Raw genomic sequence first — 27,780 nt, forward strand, 5'->3', positions numbered from 1 at the left:
TATATATTACACTTCTAATTCCTGCAGATGCCACCTACAAGAAAGGATTGAGGTGCATTGGAAAGGGCAGTCTAGGAGATCAGGAGTTGGCCTTGCCAATGCTGTGTTTTTCTGTGTGTACAGAAGACTTCAGATTCCAGAATTGAGCAAATAAGGACAAAAATATTTAACATTTTAAAGAATGAAAGCAGCAAGTTCTGTTTGTTATTGGTGTGGTCTTCCTTATAACTGCAGATTCACATGTGCTACCAGTTTATTCAGAAGCAAGTTTGCTAGTATCTAGAGTTTTCCAAATATTATAGGTAGTCCAGAAACTAAAGAATGAGACTAAAGAACTAGATCAGGAGAGACGGTGTCCATCATTGAAGAAGGATTGACTTCTCAGCAACCCAGAATGCAGTAATTCAGGTCCTTTTACCGGTTCTGTCTTGCCTGTTATACTTATCTGTCATAAATGTATGACCAGACACTATAAGTGACAATAAGTCTGTCTGAAATTGCATTTGTATTGATTAAGTCTGAATTGGGTAGGTAGGTGACTCAGTTTCTTCTCTACACTCCCAACAATCCCTAGGGTAATTCAGATATAAAACTTTTTAATTATTATTGCATTTTCAATAATAAAAGGAATATATAGAGAACGAGAATTAATCCATAAGCATAAACAATTTTCTAATTCTCCTAGGGCACAGATTTCTCTGTGCTGTTGATTATGCCAGAAGAAGAAAAGTAATTAGACTCATGGGTATAATTCAAGATTTCAGGGTGGAACATATAGCATGGAAGAGCAGCAAGCAGCTTGTCAGCCATTTTTAACTATTAAACATGTCCCTCCAAGCTTTAGGTTGTAAATTCCTTTCATTAGCCCAAGAAAGAAAATCAATCATCTGTGCTCCTATCTTGCCAGAAAACACTGAAGTGAATCAAGCAGAAAAGCTGGTGGATCTGTGTAACTACATGGCAACATTCAATGTGTGCATTTTTCTGGCTCATCACTTCCTCTTTCTCATTCTGAATAAGATGTGGCTTTTTTGGTGGTGATTGGAGCATGGGCTAAGACTGATGTGGAGAACATATAGTATAGTTAGTCTGTGAGAGTGGTTGTGATGAGAGAAAAAGAGTTTTCCTTTTAGAAACCACCATAGGCTTTTCTGTGTTGTGATCTGGCCAACAGTGCATCATATTTGTGAATTTAGCTGTAGAAGACCATTAGCTATTTGTCTTAAGGATATATATGATGAAATCCCACTGCACTGGTATATGTGCATACATTCTAGTCACACACAGTAGTGCACTGAGATCTCACCATGTAGCTCAGTCAATAGGAGTAACACAACTAAATCACTATGGACCAGATAATCCCCTCTCAAAGAAAACCCACAGCAGATTTTCTGAGGGGAGAAAATGTCTGTCCTCAATGAGTAGTCCTAGCTCATTCTGTCAAGTGGCAAGTTTGACCTGTCATGTTATGAAACAAGCAGGAAGTTTCAGCCCACTGAAACCTATGAAACCTCCGCTTTTCTCTGGCCCAACTTTTAAGAATTGAGTAAGAGCAGACACTGGATTTGTTTCTTACAGCAGGTAAGTTTCTTCTTTAGAGTCTGTATGAACTTCTCCATGCTGAGTAAATGAATCACATTTTAAAGTGTTTCAGCTAACATATTTGTACTCTACATAATCTTAAACAATACAACACCTGGTATAGGCAATCACAGCCATATTTAAAAACATGTTAGCGGCTCATGGTTGACTCTAGGGAACCTTATTTGTTTCTGCTGCAGCTGCCACTTTATTTTGAATTATTCTTTTTGGGCAAAATTTCTTTTTGATGGGTTTTTTTGTGCTCTTTGTCAGCCGTATAACATTTGTTTGAATATAGACATTTTAATGCCTTCACAAACTTTGGCAGAGAGGGGTAATTTGACAGGATTTTTTAGAAGTTACAATAGGTAAAATGACAAGCTCTTCACACACACAAAAAATCAATAGCAAGGGAGAAAAAAATAGCTGTGGTAGAAAAGAAACTAAGAGTTGCAATCTCTAATGAAAAGAAGCTGAGCAAAAGAAGCTGAGCCCCAGAATATAGTCACTACTACTTAGAAGAAGAAATAAAAGCCAGAAAGCTGTAGATAAACATCACTAGGAGAAAAATGATGACCTGGGAAAATGACTGCAGGCACAACAGTCTGTGATTAATGGGACTGCCTGAAAATATACAGCAAATCTACCTCGTCTGGAAGAATTCTTAAAAAATATGCTGAACACATTACAACTAAAGGACTGCAATATAACTCTAACAGTTGAGGGAGCACACAAAGTGGTGGAGGGGAAAAAACCCCAAACTGCTAGGCCAGTAAGTATGACATGACTTATAGCCAAAACGAGAAATCTTATCCCTGCACAAACCAGAAAAACTGGACAATTATTTACTAATTCTTATTCTGTTTCCTTCCAGACTTTAGTACAGAGCTGCAAAAGAAAAATTGCATTTTTGCTGAAGTTAAAAAGGCAAAATATATGTGCAAAAAAACTACCTCCATTCTGTTATACTGAGACTTGAATAGAATAATAAAGTACACAGCACAAGAGGCTTGGAATCGTCGCAACATGTGTGGAATATCAATCAAACATAGCATGTGCTTCATCAAAACATTCTCATTGTGTGTGGTAGAGTCAAATGTTTAATACAAAAAGCCTAATAAGATCTTAATATGCATAAAGGTATCATACAAAAATTGTGATCTGTACTAGTGTCTCCAGGATGGACTCAGTTATTAAATTATAGTTAATCAAAATATGACACCCCAAAAGTTGCAGTAAAAAAACCTAATAGCATATAAATGGAAGTCTGAAAGTCATCAAGTTAATATTATACAAGAGGTCTTGTTTTTGTCAGTTTTGGAATGGCAATATAGATGTAGACGCATAGGGAAAAAAATTTAAAAATCCAATATTTAAAGGTGTATTCTATGGAAAAATTGTTAGAAAGTATGGAAAATAATGAAATATACTGCAACAGCTAAAGCACAATTTAATCTGTAATGTATTAATTGAATGGATTTTTTTATCTTGAAATAAAACAAGTGAATATGGTCAAAAGACAAAGTACTTTGCTATTTAAAAAAGTGTGTATGTGAAATTCGTATGCATCTGATAAGTGTGGTAGATGATAGCATTAAACAAAAAGGGAAAGGAAATGCTCGAGCAGTGTCATTAGGTGATGGTGATACGCAGTCTTCCAAGTTCTTTTTACAGGTACAGGCAAATATTCAATGTTGGTAAGACATGCTGTGTTCTTGTTAGTTTTTGGTTATACAAGATTCTGTATAGAGGGAGCTGTGTGAATGGCAAGACAGTTTGCTGTCTGCCTTGGTTTCTGAATACAGTCTTGAGGCAGAGATGATCCCTGGGAATGGATCATTGGTGTTGGGCTGAGATTCTTGAAAGAAAGGGATACCTATCTCTCTGTTCCTTGGCAGGGTATATAGGTATGTGTAAATAAAGCAAGTTACATTTAGACTGTATGCAGGATCCATGTCACTGATTTCTGTTACTCTGTGAAGCTGACCTGTAAGGTCTTGACATCTGTCATTCAGCATAGTACTAGTGTCAGAAGAAGAGGCAACAATGACATGAACCATTAATTGCATTCCTCACAGACTGGAGGTATAGTTATATTACCTAGTAGACAGACATTCTTATTAAAATAGTTTTTAAAAGATTGACATAGCAGGTGGCTTTTTAAAAACAGATGAAGACAAACCCCACTTAATATATATCAAATTTCAAGAGTTTAACATCAGTGTTCAAAATAATCTTGAATTGTTGACTCCATTTTTGAACAAGAATAAACTCATTTCAGATTCCCCATAAATTTAGTAAAGCTACTTGTTAAACCATGTACACTTTTGATTGGACTTAGAGTTCTAGAATACTTTCTCAAAGTTACTTTTCATAGGTAGACCCAATTTAGTTGTGACTCTCCAATGAAGAAGATGGGCTGGACTTTAAGAACAATACGTTTCTTAATGCATTTTAATTTGCAATGCTAAAAGTGTATCAGAAATTCATGCTTGTATAGTTTTCTTTTACCCATGAAAGTTATGCTTTTTCAAAAAAAGAAAGCTTGGGTCTATCTGTCTAGAGAGAGCAAGAGAAACATACAGTTTGAGTATAAAAGTTTATTTTGTAATATGTTGGATTTGAACACCCCATTATGTTTTATAATCCTAATTTTTAGGAGAGCTCTTCCACAGTGCTCTCTCTATAGTTGTTTCCTTCTTTGCAGTCTGTGTTATAGTTCTGACTCCTTATAAAATTACAAATTATAATACATTATTCATCTTAATAAGGCTTGCAGGGAAAGGAAGATCTGTTTTACCTGTATGGGAAATTAAATAAAGTACTTGGTCATTAATTTTATTCCCCTTCATTGAAACTACTCTCACCATTTTCACTCTGATTTGAAAAAAGTTGCACAGATGCAAACAGATGGTTTGTCATGTATGGAATTATCTCAGAAGGTTTCTTGGTTCATTCTGGATAAACTTTCAAAATCCAAACCTGATCTGAACTACTAGAATCTCTTGTCTTTAAAACTGGGCGTCAGATCTCATCAGAACTCTGATTTATCATCTCCCATTGGGTGTGAGCTACCATGAGGAATATGTAGGACTAGGTCGCAGCTTTAAGCAGAGCCCTGGGCAAGATGCAATATGTAAACCTCACTGCCTGAGAAGTAGCATATGGAGAGATTGTGCCCTAGAGACCCTCCTCTGAGGCAGTCAGGGCTGGATTATGGAATAGGTAGCTCAATGGGATATTGACTCCAAGGCCCATTGCTCTAGGGATCCCCACCAAGACTATCCCAGCTGAAAACTGTGTGTGTGGCAGGAAGAGAGAAGAGACAGCGCTTCTACCTGAACCCCAGGGTAAAGACTGGGATATATGGAAAGCTTCTTTGCAGCTGTCCCTGTCTTCTCCCTGCTGTTCACAAAGTGAAGGAAATCCCTGCTGCTTCCCCTCCCAATGGAGGGTGGACCACAGGATTGGGGCAGCAACTCAGGAGGCTCCATGTCATTGTGTGCCAAGGGTCCCAATGGGCAAAATTTCTGATGCCCTCTTACACCAGCAGAGAATTTTTATTGAAATGGTACCATTTATTTCCCCCTGGCCAACTGCAGTGGACAGAGTGGGGCAGAGTCAAGGCTCCACCTCTTCCCCATCCCTGTCTCCTTGCCTATTTGCTCACAGGGCTTATCTGACGAGCAGGGCCTGCACTGTGCACCACACTTGAACTCCAGGTCTCTCTAAGCAAGTCTTCCTTGTCTAAGCAAAGGGCTTGAGGGCTTACAGCCTGGTTCAGTCAAGGAAGTAAAGGCCAAAGTCTAGCCCTCAGTACTGGGATACTTCTGACTGTTGGAGGAAAAAAGTTGTTGAAGATTTCCTAAAAGGTGGGTGAAGGTACAAGCCAGTTCTTAATTTCATCCAAACTGACTTCAGCAGGGCCAGGATTTCACTTCAAGAGGTTTAGTGACCAAGCAAACTTGGACATAGTTTAAGTTCTTCAGTGCCCTGCAGAAAATGCCATGCTGTGCATAAAAACGAGGAGCCAACATTTGATAATCAAGTGGACTGTGGATCAGAGTGGCATGAAATGGTGGCTGAATCATGTAGAATATTTATTTTATGAACTAACCCATTTACTAATACACTTTTGAGCATAGGTGGGATATGCAGCCATCTATGGCAAAACACCTTATTCTTTGTGAGCCAGATTTACAGGAGATGGCTGGCAGCCCAGGAGATAAGCCCAAGCTGTTTGGGTGGGGAAGGGAACTGGAGACAGGGAGGTAGGGGACAAGGTGTCTTTAAAAATAATGTATAATCTTTTTTCCCATGGTGTCAACACACACAGATCTGATCCTACTTATACTAATGCCATGCAGCTTGTAAAGACCTTATTTATCATGTCTCTTGCTTTGTTTTGGCTTCAGACTTTCATGAAACTTAAAAACTATCAAGCGATCATGTGCTTTAGAAGATCACCTCCTGTTCTCTGCAAATACTTTGATTGAGGAGTCAGTTGCAATAAAAAAGGACAATGCAGTGATTCCAGCTTAGTACTTCTGCCCTAAGTAAGTTAGAGAAACTCACTTCTGCTTTACACTGCAAAAGATCCATCCAAACACAAGTTTCTAGGACAGAGGCATCATGTGTTTCATTGTGGGAAAACTCGTAACTCTTCATGTATGATTCACCAGTGCTTCAGTAAAAATTTACTCTAATAATACAGGGAGATTTGCTGGTTAACGCTAATATTTTAGACAGAGTATACAAAATATCTAGAACTTTCAAACTAAAGATGGACTGAAACCTCAAAATTCAGTCCCAGATTTCAATAACCCAAAGTTTGAGAGTATTTGGGTTAGACCCATCTCTACTTAAAATGTTGCTTACTGGATTATAATTAGTGTTTTACATTTTTTGCACAAGTCAAATGTTCATGCTCTTCAGTGTTATTTTGTTCCCAAATTTATGCTGCAAAACTTTAAAAAAACCACACACACACACAAAAATAATGTTAATATATCTCTTTTTGATGGGTGACGAGAATATATACAAGGCACTCAGATATGATGGTCAGGAGCATGGTATAAAGCACCTGATTACAATAGCAAAGTCTCTCCTATCCTTGACTTTCCATTTTGCTTTTAGTGTCTGTTATTATATGTACGTGTACTGCTGTCTGGTTTATTTAGAAATTTGTATAATCTATATTCTATACTAATTGTTCTGTTTCTGCAGAAACACAGATCTAACTTTTAATACAACATACTACATTCACTCAGCCTCAAATAGCCTTCACATGTCCTAATCCATATGACTGATGTTTTAACATATGTACCTTCATGCCTACTCAGCAACATGGATCTAAAACGATCATTTCTGTACAGGAACATGGCTTGAGCGTCTGTGGTAAGAATAGCCCAAGGACTTTTGAGATGGACTTCCCTAATTAGCTGCAGTTTCTTCTAGAGAAAATCCAATCAGATCTGTGGGAAATTAAAAGAACAATTAATTTTCTTCCTATTTGTTTAGGAACTGTGAAGACAAGAATCTGGTATTGAATGGTGGCCAAATGGAGCTTGATTCTGACCCGTGTGAATCATGACTAAATCCATGAAGGTCAATACTTCTTTAGGGTAAAATCAAGGAACATAAGACTAGAATTGGTTTTTTGGAGCTTTTGATTCACCTTTTTATAGATTTAGTGCCTGAATAGTAACAAGCTAGTGTGGAAAAGTGAAAAATCTATTTTAGAAATGCATGAGTAGCTTAGGAAGAATAATGCTAAATAATACGCCAGCTGTGATACAAAGCAGAAAAAGCAAGGAAATATAAAACTGAGACTAATAATACCTAGCTCCTATATATAGCACTTTTCATCAGTAGATCGCAAAGCACTTTACAAAGGAGGTCATTATCCTCATTTTACAGATGGAGAAGGCACAGAAAATGCTACATCCTCTCACAGGATTGCCAAACAATAGTGTGATATTTTCTAATCGGTATTCATCTGTCTTGGATTCCTATTCAAAGGTTGTATGCAATATTATTCTATAATCAGCCTATTAAGTCTGATTTAAGGAGAATGGTTTTATACAAGCTAATGATAAATATGTTGTGTCCTTACTTTGCAATCTTTCCCTTTCTTTATGTAAAACATGGGGTTAGTTTTTTCTTGTCAGTTTTGGTTGGGGGATCTGTATGATGTCTCAAGAGGAGAACGTAAGCTTGTGTTTTGTATCTGGATTTTGTCAACACATGCAATAACTTTAACTTTTGGGATACTTTAGGTTTGGATAGCACATTGCAGGATTAGGAGGATTTTAAGGACCATGCTGTGCTTCTCCATTAGGTCTTATCAGAGCTGGAGTTTCCTTGCAAGTTCCCCATCCAACTACTGATGAAACACAACTCTACTTGTGAACTCTGATCCATGTGACAACCCAAGGTAGTGGCACTGCTGGCATTAGATCTGATAAGTACCTGTATTTAATCTAAAAAAAATGGACAATAGGTTAAAGTTAGTGTGTAAATCACATTTAAAGTTGCATTTAAACCCACAAAAACTATGAAATTCGGAGAAAATACTGAAGACTAGCACTATTGCCTCAATCAGTTCCTTATAGTAGTATCAGAATGTAGTTTGTTCGTTTTTCTCTTCTAGAATTCAGGTTGTTAACCTGGCTTCTCAATCTTTATTTTTAATCATCAGGCTTATCTGATCATTACATTTTATTTAGCTCCTGCTGGTTTTCCAGCTGTGTTTAACACATAGACACACAAGCGAAGCCTTTGATTTTTAATGTTACTCATGTTTCCCCTAGGCCCAAGTTGTCATCCAATATTCAGGGCCTTCACAGATTGTCTCTACTAGGAGGAGAAATTGATGATAGTCAGATACAGTGAGTGCCAGTTTTTAGCAATCCTTTTAGATAAAGACAACTTTTGGTTATTAGCAGTGTTTTTCTGAGATCTGATCCTGTACCACGGACTTTAATGTTAATTGGATTAGAATATTAGTAATTGTCATGCTGCCTATTGACAACTTTTTGACAACCCAGGTTCCCCCGCTTCCCTGCACCCAAAGGCGGGTTTGTAGGTCTGCAGCCAGGGAAGGAACCCTGGAATGTGCCATGCCTGGGCCCCTGGTGCCAGTGCAGAGCGCAGCCCAGGGAATGAAGGGAGATGTACTGAAGCCCCATAGGCTCTCAGAAACCCCCTTCCTGCCTCTGTCCTGCAGCCTTGCCTCCCAGCCTCTCCTCCCAGCCCACAACACTGGGACTCTGGCTAGGACTCCCCACTTACCACCTGTGTGAGCACTGGGACCCAGCCTCAGGGCCACCCCATGTTGCTGTTTCAGGCCTGAGCATATCGTTTATTGGCAACTTTTGTGTAATAGCAACTTTTTGCTGGGCACCAAAAGGTTGCTAATAAATGCTAATAAGGTTGCATTTCTTTGGTGCAATCTTTTTTATTTACAAAGAATGCAGTAAAAGTCCTATTTCAATGGGAACAATAGGAATAAACAGGAGGCAGTTTTCTTTCTCACAGTTTCCAAGCCTCTTTCCAGCCTGTCCTATGCCCCAGGGAGCATTGTCTATGCTCCCTCTGTGGGCTACACTTACAACTGTTTCTCTAGCTTACTGCTGACCTTCTTTGGGCTTTCTGATGCCTTTCTGCTTTTGACACCAGAGATACAACCAATAAATGCTCTGGGGCTATCAGTCCCCAGGGAAACCCCTTAGCCCACACTGCTTAGCTTCTCCTCAGCCATTGTCATGTTGGCCAATGGCTTCGGTAGTGGCTTCTATTATTTCAGCTATCACTACACAAAGCTATTGCTCATTCATTTAGCCTGAGTGAAGGGTGCTGAGTACATCCATTAATGTTAATCAGGTCTGTGGCTGATGGCAGCAATTAACATCTTCTAGTGTAAAAATCACTATTGCTACATGTTAGGTCCATTAGCAACACTGGAGTTCACCTCCTATTTGCAAAAAGTACAGTACAACACAAGTGCTGCTATGTTTATGAAATAAAACAATAAGGAAGCAGTGCTAAGGAAATTACTGTAATTAGAGATACCTGGTGATTCAATTAAACTTCTCTCTACCTTGTGATGCAAAAGACAAAAGAAACAAGTAGTGAAAAGAAAGAAAATTGCAATTTCTCTCACTTATTTTTTTAAGTTGTGCTGTAATTTTTGTTTTCACCAGTCAGGGACAGGCCATGCGTATCCATGGTCCCAAAGGACCTCCTTTTGTAGCTAAACCCCACTCAGCGGAACTTTTCTACATGACAAATCTCAGCAACATTTCTATTAATTCACTCATATTTATTGCACGCAGCAGCCATACACTTCAAACACATGTTAATACATGGACAATTGTACATCTGCAACAAAATCCAGAATAAGTGACTTTTATTTGGCTATCAGTCAGGAATTGCAATTGTTCGCTACTGAAATATAATACGAGAGCAGCACAAGATGACAAGGCTACGGGGCCTACATGGGGCATCTAAATATACAAGGTATAATGTATACTTGAACAGGCTACATTTATAGAAATAAATGGGTTTGTTTCATAAATATCAGAAGACAATTGTTTATTTAGGGGAAATATGTACAGGTCTACAGGTGTCCTGTTCTACTGTGCCATTTTTTTCCCCTCAGATGTTCTCGTAATGTCCCTTAGTTTACCATTTTTCTAGTGCTGCCCATGTTATTTTAATAGTGGCAGCTCCCTCTACTAATGACTAAATGTATTCCTGCACTCTGCCACCCATTACTGAACCTCTCTAGCAGACTTTTGACGTTGCTATGATGCGCTAATGGAAAAGTACAACTTTGTCTTTTGCCAAAATACATTTCATGAGATTGCTTAATGGGTTATAAGAGAATGAGTTGGCTGATCAGCAATGCAGGGGCAAGGAAGCAGAATGTTGAATCCCCCTCGTGTCAGGACCAATTTACAACATAAGCTGAAGATTTCTGATGGAAAAATTGTTGCAATTTGATACATAGGTGAAAGTAATGTGGAACAGGATGAGACATATGCTCAGGTACCACTATTTTCAATATAAACATGGATAGATAGAAAGTCACTTTGAATTCAAAAAGATATTATATAGCCATTATATATGCTTTACTAATTGTGTTTAGGAACACAATGGGAAATGTTTATGGAATGCAAATGTATGTAGAAAATAGATATTTGCTATACATATTATATAGTAGTCTCTCTCATAAATTGTAGAAAACAACTTCAAATATAATTCACAAAATATTTTATTGAGGAGATAATCTTATACTGTGGAAGAATTAAAACAGTATTCTCTATTTTTATACTCTCCTCAGAAGTATTGTATAAGCCACTTGGCCAAAAAACCTGCTGGACTAGTTCCAAGATGCAGCCACCAAAATGTAAGTATAATTATTCTTTCTTCTTTGTATTCCAATTCATTCAAAATCAGTCAAGGGAGATTCAAAGAAGAGCTGTCATCTGACTAATATAGGCCCCGACCCTGCAAACACTTAGGCATGTGCATAGCTTCACGACTAGCCCTGCTGCTTCAATGGGGCTACTCACACATTTAAAGCTCTTCATGCACATAAACCATTACACGAACAGGGACATAATGCTTAATATTGCAAATATATCTCCGAATTTTAGATTTGCTTCATTAAAACTATAGACTATTTAGGTCACACTTTTCTAAAAATATGTCCTGAGATCTTAGTAATAGGATGGAAAGGCTAATGTTTTCTTAAGCACATTGTCACAGCAAGTTATTTGTTTAGGCCTTGATCCCACCAGGTACTGAGCACTGTGGCCTCAATACAGTAAAACATTTATGGACATACTTAAATTTAAGCATGTGTATAGTCCCATTCAAGTCAATGGTACTTTTCTATTATTAGGGCTGTCAATTAATCGCAGTTAACTCCCTGGATTAACTTAAAAAAATTAATCACGATTTTGAAAATTATTCATGATTAATCTCAGTTTTAATCACATTGTTAAACACTAGAATACCAATAGAAGTTTATTAAATATTTTGGATGCTTTTCTACATTTTCAATTATATTGATTTCAACTCCAACACAGAACACAAACTGTACACTGTTCACTTTACATTATTTTTGATTGTCATTTTTACAGTGCAAATATTTGTAAACAGAAGAAACTATTTTTCAATTCACTTCATACAAGTACTGAAGTGCAATCTCTTTATCATGAAAGTGCATCTTACAAATGTAGATTTTTTTTTGTTATATAACTGCACTCAAAAACAAAACAATGCAAAACTTTAGAGCCTACAAGTCCACTCACTTTTGGTCCAATCGCTAAGACAAACAAGTTTGTTTACATTTATGGGAAATAATGCTGCCCACTTCTTAATTACAATGTCACCAGAAAGTGAGAACAGGCATTCACGTGGGACTTCTGTAGCCAGCATTACAAGGCATTTATGTGCCAGATACACTAAATATTCGTATGCTGCTTCATGCTTCACCCGCCATTCCAGAGGGCATGCTTCCATGCTGATGATGCTCATTAAAAAAATGTGTTAATTAACTTTGTGACTGAACTCCTTGAGGGAGAATTGTATGTCTCCGACTCTGTTTTACCCACATTCTGCCATATATTTCATTTTATAGTAGTCTCAGATGATGACTCTGCATGTTTTTCATTTTAAGAACACTTTTGCTGCAAATTTGACAAAATGCAGAAAAGGCAGAATGTGAGATTTCTAAAAATAGCTACAGCACTCGACCCCAAGGTTTAAGAATCTGAAGTACCTTCCAAAATCTGAGAGGGACGGGGTGTGGAGCATGCTTTCAGAAGTCTTAAAAGAGCAACACTCCGATGAGAAAACTACAGAATCTGAACCACTGGAAAAGAAAATCAACCTTCTGCAGGTGTCATAATTGAAATCAATATATTTGAAAATGTGGAAAACATCCTAAAATATTTAAATAAATGGTAGTCTATTATCGTTTAACCTTGGGATTAATCGCGCAATTAATTTTTTTAATCATGGGATTAATCGCAATTTTTTAAATTGCTTGGCAGCTCTAATATTATGAACAAGCTTGAAGCTAAGTCTGTGCTTAAGCGTTTTACTGGATTCCGACCAAAATGTTCAGAATTGAGCCCTTAATTAGTCAGTCAGAGAAATAGTTTCGAGAGCTATTGTTAGTATTTCAAAGGCATATATTTCTTTACAACCAGTCAAAACAAATTTTAGAAGACTTAGTGGCAAGAGAAAGTAACTTATTGGTCAACCCAAGGATAGTATGGTATATAAGCAAGATTCAGGTTCAAGATGTGGTGACAGGGTAACAGAGTATCTTCAGAGAGAGATTTCTGAATTTTGTTTGGGTTGTCAGTCATTTCTCTTTTAAATTAGTTTGTCAGTTTCAGGATTGCTTGTCACACCTTCGGATTGCTGATAATAGGCAAGACATCAGCACACTGTAATCACAGCACACAACAAGCAGTGAATATTGAACCAAATGTCCTGGTTTCAGGTTTCATAACCCATTAATATATGGCAAGCCAGAGGGAATTGTAGGGTTCTTTAATTCATGTCCATCTGCTACATGTGTAAAGACAACAGCTGGAGTGAATTGTTTCAAAAAAATCCTTTGGATTAGCAAGACAAGAGAGAAGAGAGAGCTAAAACCATTAATTTATAATAAACTTTATTTTCTTTGGCATCTTTCATGCAAGTGTATCAGACTCTTTTCTGACTCAATATATTTACAGAATTATAAGGTAGGTATAGAATTAGGGTCTAATCCTGCAAAGTACTGCTGAGCCTTCTGCAGTCTACTGACTTAACTGGGAATTGAGAGTACTCTGCACCTTGAAGGATTGGCCAGTAGAAGGTAGGATTTTCCAATGGCTAGAGTAAATGACAAGGACACAGGAGTTATGGGGTCTCCTCCCAGCTCTGCTGCTATGTCTGTGGGTGTCTTGGGGAGTCACTTAACCTCTCTTCATTTGCCCCATTTCAAAAAGGGAGTAAAATGACATTTACCTGCGATTACCTCGCAGGAGTGCTGTGTGGATTAATTAACTAATATTTATAAAGCACTCCTACACCCACTTCCACATATGGATCTCAGAGTGCAAAATACTATTGTATTTTTTCTATTTGTTTTGGAAATATTGAGGCCATATTATAGATTATTCCTACCTCCAACCTGTCAAAAAAAAAAAGGGAAAAAATAAACTAATATGGATGGATAAAAAAAAATACGTTAAGTGGCTCATGTTAAATATCCATACAGATCTAACACCGTATCTCCGCAATATCAGCCAAAACCATGAAACAGACATCTGTTACCTAAGATATCCTAATACGTTAATGTGTTTGCCTAATTGTTCATAGATTCATAGATTCTAGGAGTGGAAGGGACCACGAGAGGTCATCGAGTCAGTCCCCTGCCCTCATGGCAAGACCAAATACTGTCTAGACCATCCCTGATAGACATTTATCTAACCTACTCTTAAATATCTCCAGAGATGGAGATTCCACAACCTCCCTAGGGAATTTATTCCAGTGCTTAACCATCCGGACAGTTAGGAACTTTTTCCTAATATCCAACCTAAACCTCCCTTGCTGCAGTTTAAACCCATTGCTTCTTGTTCTATCCTTAGAGGCTAAGGTGAACAAGTTTTCTCTCTCCTTCTTATGACACCCTTTTAGATACAGGGCAGAGGGAAAGAGAGGGGCTAATGTCAGGGTGTCCCCCTCCCCCCTGCTCCTGCGCCCTGCTTATCCCATCTCCATAGAGTGTGTGGGGTTGGGGATGGACATGACGGGGCTCAGGACATAGGGAGCTTGCTCACAGCAGCTGCTGTTTCAACTTGCTGATCTACTTGAAAAGGCACTTACTTAAAGTGCAGTCAGCATACTTAAAGGGGCAATGCACATCTCTCTCTCTCTCTTTCTCTCTGTCTGCCATGCTGTCACCCCTCCCTCCATTTGTGCTGCCTTGTAGAGTATGAGTCTACATTAACAACAGTGTGTTAACCTTTGAGGGCTCAACTGAGTACTAGTTCATCATTTAGCAGTAAGGCATTCCCTAGGAAATATCCCACCATCTGACTTCACCACCTCAACCAAGCTTCACAATTATCATTGCTGTGTACAGTATTAAATTGTTTGTTTATATAGTCTTTTTTGTTGTGTATATATATAGTCTTTTGTCTGGTGAAAAAAAATTCCCTGGACCTAACCCCCCCATTTACATTAATTCTTATAGGGAAATTGGATTCTCTTAACATCGTTTTGCTTAAAGTCGCATTTTTCAGGAACATAACTACAACGTTAAGCGAGGAGTTACTGTATTCCATTTTCTGCCTCTGCTCTTGTGCCTTGCCTATCCTAATCTTCTTGTTACTAGCTCAGGAGAGGTATGGACATAAGCCTTAATTGTGTGTCCTGAAGGCTGCCAAATATGATCTGTGGTCAACTGCAGGAAGAGAGTTCTACAGAGCTGATTACTCTCTAGTGAAAACAGCCTACCACCAGTCATAGAAAGTTATTCCTAGGACTGAGTAATGACAGCATCAAAGCTGAGCTCAGCCATCTGAATGGGACATAGGAATGAGAGAGTTGAGTCCCTATATGTTCAGTGAAGCAGAGAAAGCTTATAAAGCTTATTGGAGTTTTACTATCAGGAAAACTGCCAAGTTAATCATTTGCTAATGAGTACTAAAAAGACAAAAACATGAAAAATGAAGCACAAAGAACTACAAATCACTAGAGGCACTAGTACACACTGAGTCATTGATGATTGTCAGAAGCAGAATGTGTAGGTGGTAGGGGTTTTTTTAATTGAAAGGCTATAATTTTGTCATAATATCAACAAACAAAAGTAATGGAATACTTTAATAAGCAACACAGCAACACAAATTCAAAACCCATACTCAGTGCAAACCATTTACAGAACAAACTATACATCTAGTTTTATTCACTGCTTGTAACAGCGGTATTGAGTTTATTGTGATATGTCTGTGTGATGAAGCGGAGAACCCTCCCACAGACATGGAAGGGTTTAAAGAGAGCCTTTGTGCCCAGATAGCCCCACCCCATTATACTTGCCATACAATGCCAGGCCTGGAAAGGAAAGAAAAGGAGAAAACCTGTCTCAGTTTGGGGCTGACTGGTGATTGGGTGACCAGATATCCTGATTTTATAGGGACTGTCCCAGTATTTGGGGCTTTTTCTTATATAAATGCCTATTACCTCTCACACTCTGTCCCAATTGTTCATACTTGCTATCTGGGCACTCTAACTGGCAAAGAGTAGGGTTGCCAACCCTCCAGGATTGGCCTGGAGTCTCCTGGAATCAGCATTGATCTCCTGGTGACTACTGAAAGCAATTCAGGTGATTTTATTAGGATATTTAAGAAAATGACATTAGCTTATGTTGGGGAAAAATATCTCCTGGAATAGTTTCAGTCAGAATTGGCAACCCTAGTAAAGAGGCAGGAGCTAGCTGCCTCCCTGTCTGAGAGGAAGGATCACTAGCCTTCCAGCCAAGGCAACTACCAGGAAATAAGTGCTGTCTCCTGGCTAAATGAGACTATGGAAGAGACTTAGGAACACCTGGCCTTAGAGATTACTGGATGACTGAAGCACAGAGACCTTGTGGTGTTCTGGCCCTGACAAACTTATGGCTGCCCCACCTAGAGGAACTTGGGACTACAGCAGGATGTGCCGAAGGTCCACGGGGGGGTGCTAATAGCAACAAGCCACCATAGTGTCTTGGACTATAGGGATCACAGCCCAAATTGAAGAGACAGTGGTAGGAAGTAGCCCAGGGAAGTGGACATGGATTCCCTGCTGGAAGATCCCCTATTGAGGGGTTGACTCACACCGGACCCTGGGCTGGGACCAAGTGGAGTGGGAGGGCCTAGGTACTCCTACTACACTGCCTTAAAGACTGACCAGGGGAGCAAGGGGCTGGAAATCAAGCATTCCAACTACTAGGCCACTTTTCCTTCCAAGCTCCTTGTTCGTCTGATTTGGAAAATACCTGTCTATGGATATGGACATCATAAGAGGATTGCATGATGTACTTACATTCTGTGTACTCAAGGTCATAGAATGAAGATACAGAGATAAAGAAAGAAAAAATAATCTAAACACTATATTACATCACAGTATCATTCTGATACAACACTAAAGTTCACAATTTCTCTTCTCCAGCAATTCTGTTCATTTGAGGTATGTCTGTAGGGATCATCATTATTTTTACATGGCTTTTATAAGAAAAGAGACAAAATAAAAAGATACCCCATAAAGGGTGGGTAAATGCAAAAAAAATGGCTACGGTGGTAAAAGACTGTATTGTAGTAGTATTATGTTTGTTAAAGGAATTAATATTAGTATTAGTCAACAACTAAATTCAAACAATCCCTAAACATTCAAAGTAAAACTCAGCCAAATCTAGTATAATTTGCCTTCTTATGAGTGGAAATCACATGAAACAGCTTAGTTCTGGCCTGACACCATACGCTGGCTCAAGTTCAGTCAAGATTGGGTGCCAGATGGCTTGAAGCAGCTTAAAATTCACAGAAAAATAACCCAGTTTTTCTGAGATAGTCGCACATTTTGATGAGCCTTTTCACAAGCCTGGCTTCAAGTTTATGTCAAAACATCAAGCCTGTTTGGGGGTTTTTTGGTTTATTTCTGCAGTGCTGTAGTGTTAAATAACTGTAATAACCTTTACAATACAATACTCCAAGTACAGTAGTTCTTTTCTTATCCTTATGCAGTTCACCATTCCAGTGATGAGGAAATAGCACAATAGTCAGCTTTAGATTTAATATATAATAATTACTTTTTAAAAAATAGTTCTCCAGACATTCTTGCAATCTTAATAAACGTATCTACTCAAATAAAATGTAGATTCCTCTGTAACTCCAATAAATTAATGATTTTCACAGCTCAGAAATATCTACTTTTGTTTATTGGGATATCAAATCTTCAAGACCAAGCAATGAACAAGACTCAGAACTGTAGCAATTAGGCCTCATACATTTCTAAATGACTTTCCAGATAATTCAGAACATTAATGTACCTATCCTGTCTTTCAAATGCAAATAAAGATATGTAAGCATTGAAGTACTGCTTTCAACCTGCCACGGTTAGAAGACGACTGCCTTCAATAGAATGTGACCTGCTCCCAACCCACAAAAATGTGTCTGTTATCCAAATATTTGTAATAAATGACACAAACTTCTTCTGTCAAAATAGTCACCTAAAGAAAATCTATTCAGTTATTCAACCAAGTTGAAAATGTGTGAGATTTATACAGAACCTTTCATCCAGTACAATTGCAAAGTTCTTTTCAACGTAGCTACAGATTCACTTCACTGAAAAGCAGTTATCTCTAAGTCTTTTTAATAGTGCTCAAGAGCACAAAACAGCTATTTGTGATTGGAATTGAAGAAAAATGCCATGTCCAGTTGAAGCTAGAGGTATATGTAGCATAGCATAAATAACAAGGCTAGGATACTACTGCTAACACCTCTAATGAAAAGTAGTCTGAGATCGTTAACACAGGTAACTAGATAGTAAGATCTCAAGAGTACTAGTATGTCTCACCTGAAAGATTTTAGAAATAGCTCTCAGTTTGTAATTTGTAAACTTGTACTCACAGGTCATGTTTTCATACACTTTTAAACCTTGCTATGATTCGAGTGTTATTGAAGTAGGGACAATTGTAAAGGCTTATCTTAGTAAAAGCTAGATAACTTTGTAAAGATGTGGAGATATCAGAGCATTTATGCATAAGAGCTATTGTAACTAAACATAATGTTCTAATACATTTACTGAGATTAAAAAAAGAGTAATTAACTTTGATGTTTGTTTTTGATCATCTAAAAATTATTGTTAATATTTGGTACATAAACTGAGATAAAAGCAAAACAAAAGCAGTAGACGGGCAGAAACAACAAAAGAAACTGCATATTGAGCAAGCATGCAAACTTCATTCATTTAAGGTAGAGTCTATTTAAATCCTGAAAAATAACACAATTACTTGAAGATAAATGCCTAGTTGTGATATTTCATTAGTACGTTGGCTTTCTTCATTGTGACAAAAGAAAAACAAATAGTAATACAGGGCCCAAAGGATACAATAATTAATGAGTAATGAGGGGTCACAAATGTCTTCTGTATTTATATCTATACTGAATGTGTTCAAGAGTTCTGTAAAAAAAATGTAAGAGCAGTGGCAAACAACCTGTCTGTGTACAAAGGCAGAAGCTTGACACATACAGATGAATGGGAGCAAACACAGATAAAGGAAGATAACATACTTTAGTTGAATACGAATTCTGTTAAAAAATTTATAAGAAAATCAGATTTCATTTTCAGGGGGCTTCATTATACATACAGATATGAATAAAGTTCTTAAGTCATAGCAAAGATGGTGAGCTGCTGATTTGCAAAAACTCCTTCCAGAATCAGTTTAATAATAGGCAGTCCATGTATAGACTTTGTTCAAATTCTTCTATAAGTATCTGCAGGGACAGTTCAGGGTTCGAGGAGACCTCATTCTTGTGGCTTGAACTTCCCCTGACAAAGTTTAAGGGTGCATTAGATCAGCATCCTTAAAAATAAACAAGCTTACCAGAAACAAATGGTGTGCGTGCATGTGTGTGTGTCCTGCACAATGAATGTGTACAGCCTGTAATGGATGGAATGTTACACCTGCTAAAGCATGAGTGACCCTATCACCCTCTAACAGCTAAATACTCTGCTACAAATTATAATACTGCAATCACTTAATTAGTGTGTGAGATGTTGCAATACAGAGTCTGCAGCCTAGAGTTTACAAATCCTAATACTACTACATGTGACTATTTCAAGCTTTTAAATATTTTTCATTTCAGTTTCTCCAAAGTCACTAATAATTTCTTATTTTAATATCCTGGGTATGTATGTCTTCAAAACAGCAAAGGAGAGGAAAGTTAGTTTCTTCTTATTGACTTACAATATCCCATCCCAGCTGTCTGTAGACTTGAGTGTGTAAGAAAAGTTGGAGATTTTTGGACATTGCCAAAATATCAAATCGAGTTTCAATTGTCTTTCCGCATTTTTCTGAGATTAAGGCCAAGTCTACACTACAGACCTATGTTGGTATAACTGTGTTGCTCAGGGTGTGAAAAATCACAACCTAACACCCCATGTAGACACCACTGTGTTGACGGAAGAGCTTCTCCCATTAACATAGGTAATGCCTCTCAGGGAGGTGTATTAACTGTGCCAATGGGAGAAGCTCTCCTGTCGGTGTAGTAGTGTATTCATCAGAGCACTACAGCAGCACAGCTGTGCCACTCTAGCACTGTATGTGAAGACACAACCTTAATATTTGTTTATAATAGTCTATATAAAGTAAGGCAATTTGCAGTTAGTGTTCAGGAATACAGAGTTGCTCCATTCATTACTATGCAGATTAGCTCCAAGAATGCTTTAAACACCAGAAGATATAAATCACTGCCTATTATAATTTCTTTCTTCACAGTTTTAGAACTGTATTACACATCTGACTAGTATCTGTTTCTCAAGCATAACTTGTAATTAAGGATCTTTCAAACATAATTCGTACTTTATTTGAAAAACAGATATTATTTTGTAGACTAAGTAGATGTATGGAAAAATCATTACATTCCAAATTACAATTAGGCACCATGTTTTCTGAATAAGAACTGACACAGAAATGCAAATCTTAATATTCATTATGTACATCGATTCCAATTGAAAATATTCCTGAAGAATTTAGGTTTTTTTTTTTAAATAATAAAGTCTATATTTCTTGGGTCTGAGCCTCTTTTCTTCCATCATCTTTTTTTTATATATATAATTTAGGAATGATAGAGAAATTCCCTTAACTTCGGATCATCCAAATGAACATTCTCTCATGAAAATATCTTATCAACTTCTGAACCATACTCTATTTTCTTCTTGATTTTTCAAATTTATGCCGAAACAAATTTTGATGTTATTAGATGGTATGTGTGATGCTGGCAGATAGGTAAAAGCTCATGTCAAGGCCTCTAGGTCTCATTGAAGACTGACAAATGTATAGCTGGAAACAATCTGTTTCCCCTGTGTGTTAGCAATGTTAAAATAAATATTAAGTTGGTAAGAATGTGTTTAGTGTTTAGACCTGGTGAAGTGTTTGTAAGATATTGCCTGTATTGATCTCAATTATAACATCTGTAGCCCATGGTATAAAGTTATATTGAGTGTTTCCATTGTAAACCTCTGTAACTCATCAAACAAGAGCGAAGCCTTCTCTCATGAAAATGCTGGCTTCCTACAGAAGATGTTAGGTCCTGCACGAGGAGAAGGCCTTTGAAAACAAATGAGCCAATGTGAGACATAAAAAACAAAGACCTTGTTAATTGCATTCCTCACCACCTCCAGAAAGAGGAGACCTGGATATGCACTCACCCCATCAGCTTGGACTCTGAGGAGAGGGGGATAAAAATCTCTGATGAGGAGAAATGGGGTTCTTTTTGCTGCTTTCACTCTAAAGGGGCAAGAACCACAAAGCACAATCAAAAGACACTCAGTTGTTTTGCCTGAGTAAGCCCTAAAGGACTTATGGAGTTTGCTTATTATAGAAGTTTCTATTACCTTTTGGAATCTAAGACTGTAACTCATTTATGCGTGTGTGTGTGTTACCTGCTTTCACCTTGCAAATAACTCTCATTTCTTTTCTTATTTAATAAATCTTTAGTTAATTTATTACAGGACTGGCTACAAGCATTGTCTTCGGCAAGAGATCTGGTGTGCTGTCGACCTGGAGTAAGTGACTGGTTCTTTGAGACTGGAGGTAATATGAATATTGTTGTGATTTTTGGTTGAAAGGATAGTCTAACACAAGGACAATTTTGACTGGATGGCAAGTCAGACCAGAGTGTCCAAGGGGACAGCCTGTGACTTTATGTCAAAGCTGTTATAGTGCTTTAGGAGTTCACACTTATTGCTTGGTGTTTTAAGATATCTTTGGGCTGGTGGAGGATGAAGTTTGTTTAAGAAGCCCCTGAAGCAGGGGAAATAGAGGCAGAGTGTTGCAGATTGGCCTTTGGTCATGAGATGATTGGGTGGTGGCTGACCTCCTTACATTCCTCTGTGTTTTACTATGGGAGAGGATGACCTGAACCCCAGATAGGCCCCACATGTAGGGCAGAAACCAGAGGAAGCAAGTTAAAATACTGCTTTGTGGAGCTGGCAAGACCTGGCCTTACAGTGTAGAAGAGCCAATAATAAATAATGCAAAAGCTTTGCTAGGGGGCTGTTAAAAAAATCTGTACAAATTAATAAGCAAGAAGCTATGCAGATCTATCAGCCAAAATGTATGTTAATATGATGCTCTGACAGGTTTGATGCCTGAGGTAAATAAGGATATATAAACCAAAATAAACTGTGGTGTGAACAGAGCCAGCATTAGCAGCAAACCCAAAGGATTCTACTCAGTCTTGCATGATTTCTTATGGCTGCATTGTCAAAGCATTATAAATCAAAATGTACTTCTTTGGGATTTGTGGGTGCAGCTCTTTGCCCTGAGCTTTCTCAATTTGCAATGCACACATCATTGGCTAAGTGACCTATCAGCAAAGAAAATGACTTCTACCAGTAGGCTGCATTGCAACCTAGTCCAAAACTCACTGAAGTCAATGAAGAGATTCCTTTCAGACCAGGCTTTATAAGTGTTGTGTCAGGAAAGAGGATTTGAGTGTAGAAGCCTGGTATAAGATTAGATGTTTCAACAGTGGCAGAAAATGATGTTCAACTTTAAAAGCTTGTATAGAGCTTCAGTGTTAGGAAAATGAAGCATAATTTTGTAGTTTATAATAAATATATTTTCTAAAAGGATAATATATTATATTGGCTTATTGAGAACTCCCTTGGCTATGTTAACCAGCCAGAACAGACCATCCATTATATAAGAAAACTCATTATAATTTTCCGCTAGCACATCAGATAAAAAATGGCCAAATAGCATAGAGCGCTTAAGTAGCAATTAATCATAAATCACCCTTTTTCCCTTTAAAAAAAGACCTCTTGCAATTAAAATTTTGAGCAAAGTTGTACTTAAGAAAAATATTTCTAATATTTTAGGTAAAAATTGGTTTATTTAGATGCAGTTACAGCTTCTCTGTTGTTTTCATAAATACTAGACAGTGTCTCTCTTTTATTCTTTCATCTGTCTAGGCTCCGATCCTGAAAAGACTTATGCATGAGCTTGAAACTAAGCATGTTTGTAGTTCCATTGACATGACTCAAGCTGTACCTGTGCTTTACTTTAATCATCTGTGTAAGTCTCTACAGGATTGGGGCATTAGTCATCTATTTCTCTTTCCATCTCTCCTCGCAGTCCTTTTCCTTTGCAGGACTCTCCACACTTAGCTCCAACCTCTTTTGCGTGGCTGCGAAAGCAGGGTGAGCTGGACTCTGCAGCATGCAGCGAGTAAATAATCCCTGTGTGGCCTCCTGGCCTTTCCTGAAACAGGAACCTGATCCAATGCCCAGTGAAGTCAATGGGAGCCTTTCCATTGACCTCAGTAGGTTTTGAATCAGACCCCAGGAGACAGATGCTCCTAATTGCTATAATACAGACACTTCCTGAAATGAGACATAAGAACAAAAGGGCAGCCATACTGGGTCAGACCTAAAGTCTACCTAGCCCAGTATCCTGTCTTCTAACAGTGGTCAATGCCTGGTAACCCAGAGGTTATGAATTGAACAGGTAATCATCAAGTGATCCATCACCCATTCCAAGAGGTTAGGGACACCATCCCTGCCCATCCTGGCTAATAGCTATTGACCATCCCTACCCATCCTGGCTAATAGCCATTGAGACGTTGAACTGGAGAAATAACTCCACACTCTGAGTTATCATTTCCTCATGCAAGAGTCTAATTAAAGGTGATGAATTATTGCTGCAAGATTCTGACATGAGTTACTACCATCCCCTCAGTGGTGAGCTGAAATGGAGGGAGGGCACATGTCACCTACCTGGACTAGAAATAATCTTCCCATTAATAGAAGGTAATTGTTTACCCTTCACTTAATTTAAAAATCAAACAAATCCATCGAAAGGTAATTTTGTCTAGTATTCCCATCTCTTATGTTTAATAATCAAAGCAAATATGGTTAACTGTGAGCGTGTGCATACTACAGGTCAAAGAAGTGTGAATGCTATGAAAGTGATATAAGAACTCCATCTCATTGGACTTCAGTGAGCATCACTGTCTGGCTCTGAAGGTCTTCTAACCTTATTATTCATCTTTGATTGTTGGAGATAAAATAGAGCCAACACCTTGTAAATTAAATATGAAATCATTCCTAGGAAAAATGTATTCCAAGCTCCTTCAGGTGCTCTTAAAATTCAAACATTCCTTTGTTTCAACAAATTGAAGATGTGTTAATTGTATAGGCCTCTGCAATTTAAGGAGAGATTTCCTCCCCCTGCCCCATGTTTTCCCCCCTGCATGTTTTTTATTTCTTCCGGGCATAACTCCATTAAAGCAAAAGAGCAAAACCAAGGATGAATCTAGCCTGAGGTGATTTAAATAAACATTGATACTGTTTTGGATTTATAAAAATATATTATGCAAATAAAGTATGAATAGATAAAAACAATCCTATTTACTTATTGTGATTAAAATACCCTCTAGTTCTACAAGAGATACCAGTTGTTTCAAGGTACTGTGATTAAGCTAAAATTATAGACTAAGAGCAAGTGAAAAAGAGGCTGAATTCTCCTATCTTTTGCCATTTTTCTGTGCGTGTGTTTTGTGTACATTCATCTTTGTTTTGTCTTAAAAAGGACTTCAACAACAACTCTAAAACTAAAACTGACTTGTACATGTGCTAGTTGAGGGGAGGCCGTCAAGCAAAGACTCTAAACAAACAACTAAAGAACAGTAAATAAGGGAAATTGTTAAAATGAAGGTTTATTTAAAGCATTTTGAACTTTAAAAGTTAACTTCTATCTTTTTAAAGTATGTTTTATACAAAGTGTTTTTTTTCTCCCCAATGGCAACAGACTAAGGTATATTAAACATATTCCAAAATACTTAACTATTTTATTCTGTAGGACAGACTAACTATGGAATGTCAAAATAATATTTCAAACCAAGGGAGATGGAGGTGAGTTTTAGATTTAGTTTAAGTTGTCTTAACTTCATCATTCAAGGGTGTGAAAAGTCCACACCCTAAGTGGTGTAGTTAAGCTGACCTAAACCCCAGTGTAGATAGAGTTAGGCAGATGGAAGAATTCTTCCATTGACCTAGCTACCACGTCTTGGGGAGGTGGATTACCTACAGCAGTGGTTCCCAAACGGGTGTTTGTGAAATGTTACAGGGGATTCTCGGGGAAAAAAATCCCTAATGGTGGACAGAGCTGTCCTAGGGACCCTGGGCAGCATGGGGCCAGCAGCCCGGAACCCTAGAATTCCAAGAGCTAAGAAGATCAAAGCAAGCATATCTATCACACTGAGGAGATTTAAACTTCAAGACTCCTTATAAGAAATGGAAAGGGAGGTGGATAGTTTTTCCTGTTTTTTAAATTAAATAGGCAGCTAGTATTGTTTTTAAAATTATTATGAAGAACAAGTGTAAGCTTTGTTGTAACGTGTGTTGTTTGCCTAGACTGCTCAAGACCTGAATGCTTGTGTAGAAGGAACTCTTTGAGTTGGCTTCTTAAATGTCTTCATGCTGTTTCACATTTGATACTCCTTGATGAAACATAGGAGCCCTGTCTTTTAAACATGTTTATTCAAAGTGATCCAAGCTACGAAAGTGAGATCTTGGAAGAGTGTTGCCATTTTCATAATGTAATAAAAATACTGTAATGATAAATGATAATTAATAATAAATAGTGTGTAATAAGCATGTCACAAAAACAAATTTTATATTTCCAAGATCACTCTTTTATAATTTATACTCAGGTAAAGGAGAAAATCCCTGGAAATGTTCATTTCTAAGAGGTGGTTCACGAGACTTGACATTTTAGTGAAAGAGGTTCACAGGTTGTTAAAGTTTGGGTCCCCTGACCTACACCAATGGGAGAATCCCTCCCATCGGCATAGGTAGTGTTTACACTGAAGAGCTACAGCAGCACTGGAGCATTTTAAGTGTAGACATATCCTTAGACAAACTCCATCTCCAGCCAGACTGAGGCCTGGTCTACACTATGAAATTAGATCGGTATGACTATGTCACTCAGGGATGTGAAAAATCCATTCATGAATGACACACTTAAACCAGCCTCACCCCTGGTGTAGACAATGCTAGGTCAACAGGAGAATTCTCCTGTCGATCTAGCTCCTGCTTCTCGGGAAGGTGGATTACCTAGAGTGATGGGAGGAGCCCTGCAGCATTTCAAGTATAGGCAAACCTTAAACTATCTATCCAAAGAGCATGGGAGGCCCCTCACAAATCAGTCAATTCAAGGGGTTAGGCAAATATTTGGAGAATGACCATGAAGTGCTACACTTAAAGCTGGAAAATAGCAAGATTCTCTCTGGGGTGTGGTTGCCATATCTCAGGGCATTGGAAAAATCTGCTTTCAGGAAGAAAGGGACCCACAGCTAATGAACTCTAACACTGAGATCTTTAAAAATCAGATTGTCTGGGGGACTGGGGATGGGGAATGTCTGGTATTCCAGGGATGTGTGAGTGGCCACCTAAGTGAACACAGAGAGCTACTATAGATGCACCCCTGCCTGGAGTTGGCAGGAAGTATTGGATCCCCTTGAACTGTGTGAAGAAGATGCTGCACAAGACCAGTCATGGAAACATCGACATCTCTGAGCAGACAACACAGGGGATGCAGGCAAAGGAGCATGACAGGGATCAGCAGCAGTGCCATGTTAATGCCAAGGAACTATGCCAAACCAGTCTAGGGAAGGCCACAAAAGCCCTACCCTGCATAGATGCTTCTTTTAAAACTAACTGCATGCCATGCTTGACCCTATCAGCACTCTGTTGACACTGTGGATACCTCAGAGGAGCCTGAGACAGAGACCCCTGCTGTGAACAGTAAGGAAGAGGAAGACTAGGAGTGTTTCTTTCCTATTTAAAAATGGCACGAGACCATTCTCTTTCCAGCAGGGGTTGAGCCACATGCCTGGTGCTGTGTGCCAAGCTTGCCCCAGCCTCCTGCTCAGGGACATATAGCCTTGAACTGAGTGTCCCCGAACGGTGAAATTATTGAAAGGCCCTGGCTCATAGACTCACCATCAACTGGCTGTGTCTTCTGTTTTGTGTGCAAATTGTTTTCTCCAAACAGCACATCTGCACAAGATAAGAGAGAACTTGGTTCATAGGATCACATTGGCAGACTTGGTGAACATGAAAGTTCTACTGAGCACCAACAAACTCTCACCACTTATGCAATGTGTTTATCAAAACCTCAAACCCTTGATAAACATATTTCAGATGGCTATTTTAAAGAAAGAAATTACTGGACAGAAGTGTTGAAGCGAGTCGTAGCAACAATAAAATTTCTGACAACACGAGGTCTGGTGCTGAGATTGTCTAATGAAGCTTTTGGCAGTCTTAATAATGGTAACTTCCTTGGCTGCTTAGAGCTCTTAGCACACTTTGATTCTTTCCTGGCCTGCCACATCAACAAGTATGGGAATGCTGGTCATGGCACATTATATCTATCATCAACAATCTGTGAAGAGTTCATCAAACTCATGGCTAACAAGGTAAAGGAGGACATTGTGGATGAGCTAAAATTGGCTAAGTATTTTTCCTTCAGTGTTGATTCCACACCAGATATTAACCATACTGATCAGATGACATTTACTGTGCGCTATGTGCTGAATAATTGCACACATGTAGAATGCTTCTTGACTTTTGTTCCAGTTACATCGCATACAGGTCTTCATCTGTTTAATGTTATCAATGAAACCCTAAGTAATGAACTAAATATTAATCTAAAGGACTGCAGAGGTCAAACATACAACAATGCTAGTAACATGTCTGGCATTTATTCTGGTGTGCAAGCTCGGGTAATTGCAGTCAATGAGAAAGCAGTGTACATCCCATACATGACCCACTCACTAAATCTATGTGGTGTTGCTGCTGCAGAGTCATGCACTGATGCAATTACATTTTTTGGATTTGTCCAAAAACCTGTATGTTTTTTTCTGA

The 27,780-nt window shown here is 38.3% G+C and overlaps 1 pseudogene; it reads left to right on the top strand.

Moving 5' to 3' along the window:
- The first annotated feature begins 3,144 nt into the window (after positions 1 to 3,144).
- Positions 3,145 to 27,780, top strand: LOC115649401 (annotated as a pseudogene).

Source organism: Gopherus evgoodei, chromosome 3 (assembly GCF_007399415.2).
Source record: "Gopherus evgoodei ecotype Sinaloan lineage chromosome 3, rGopEvg1_v1.p, whole genome shotgun sequence".
Classification (NCBI taxonomy): Eukaryota; Metazoa; Chordata; order Testudines; family Testudinidae; genus Gopherus; species Gopherus evgoodei.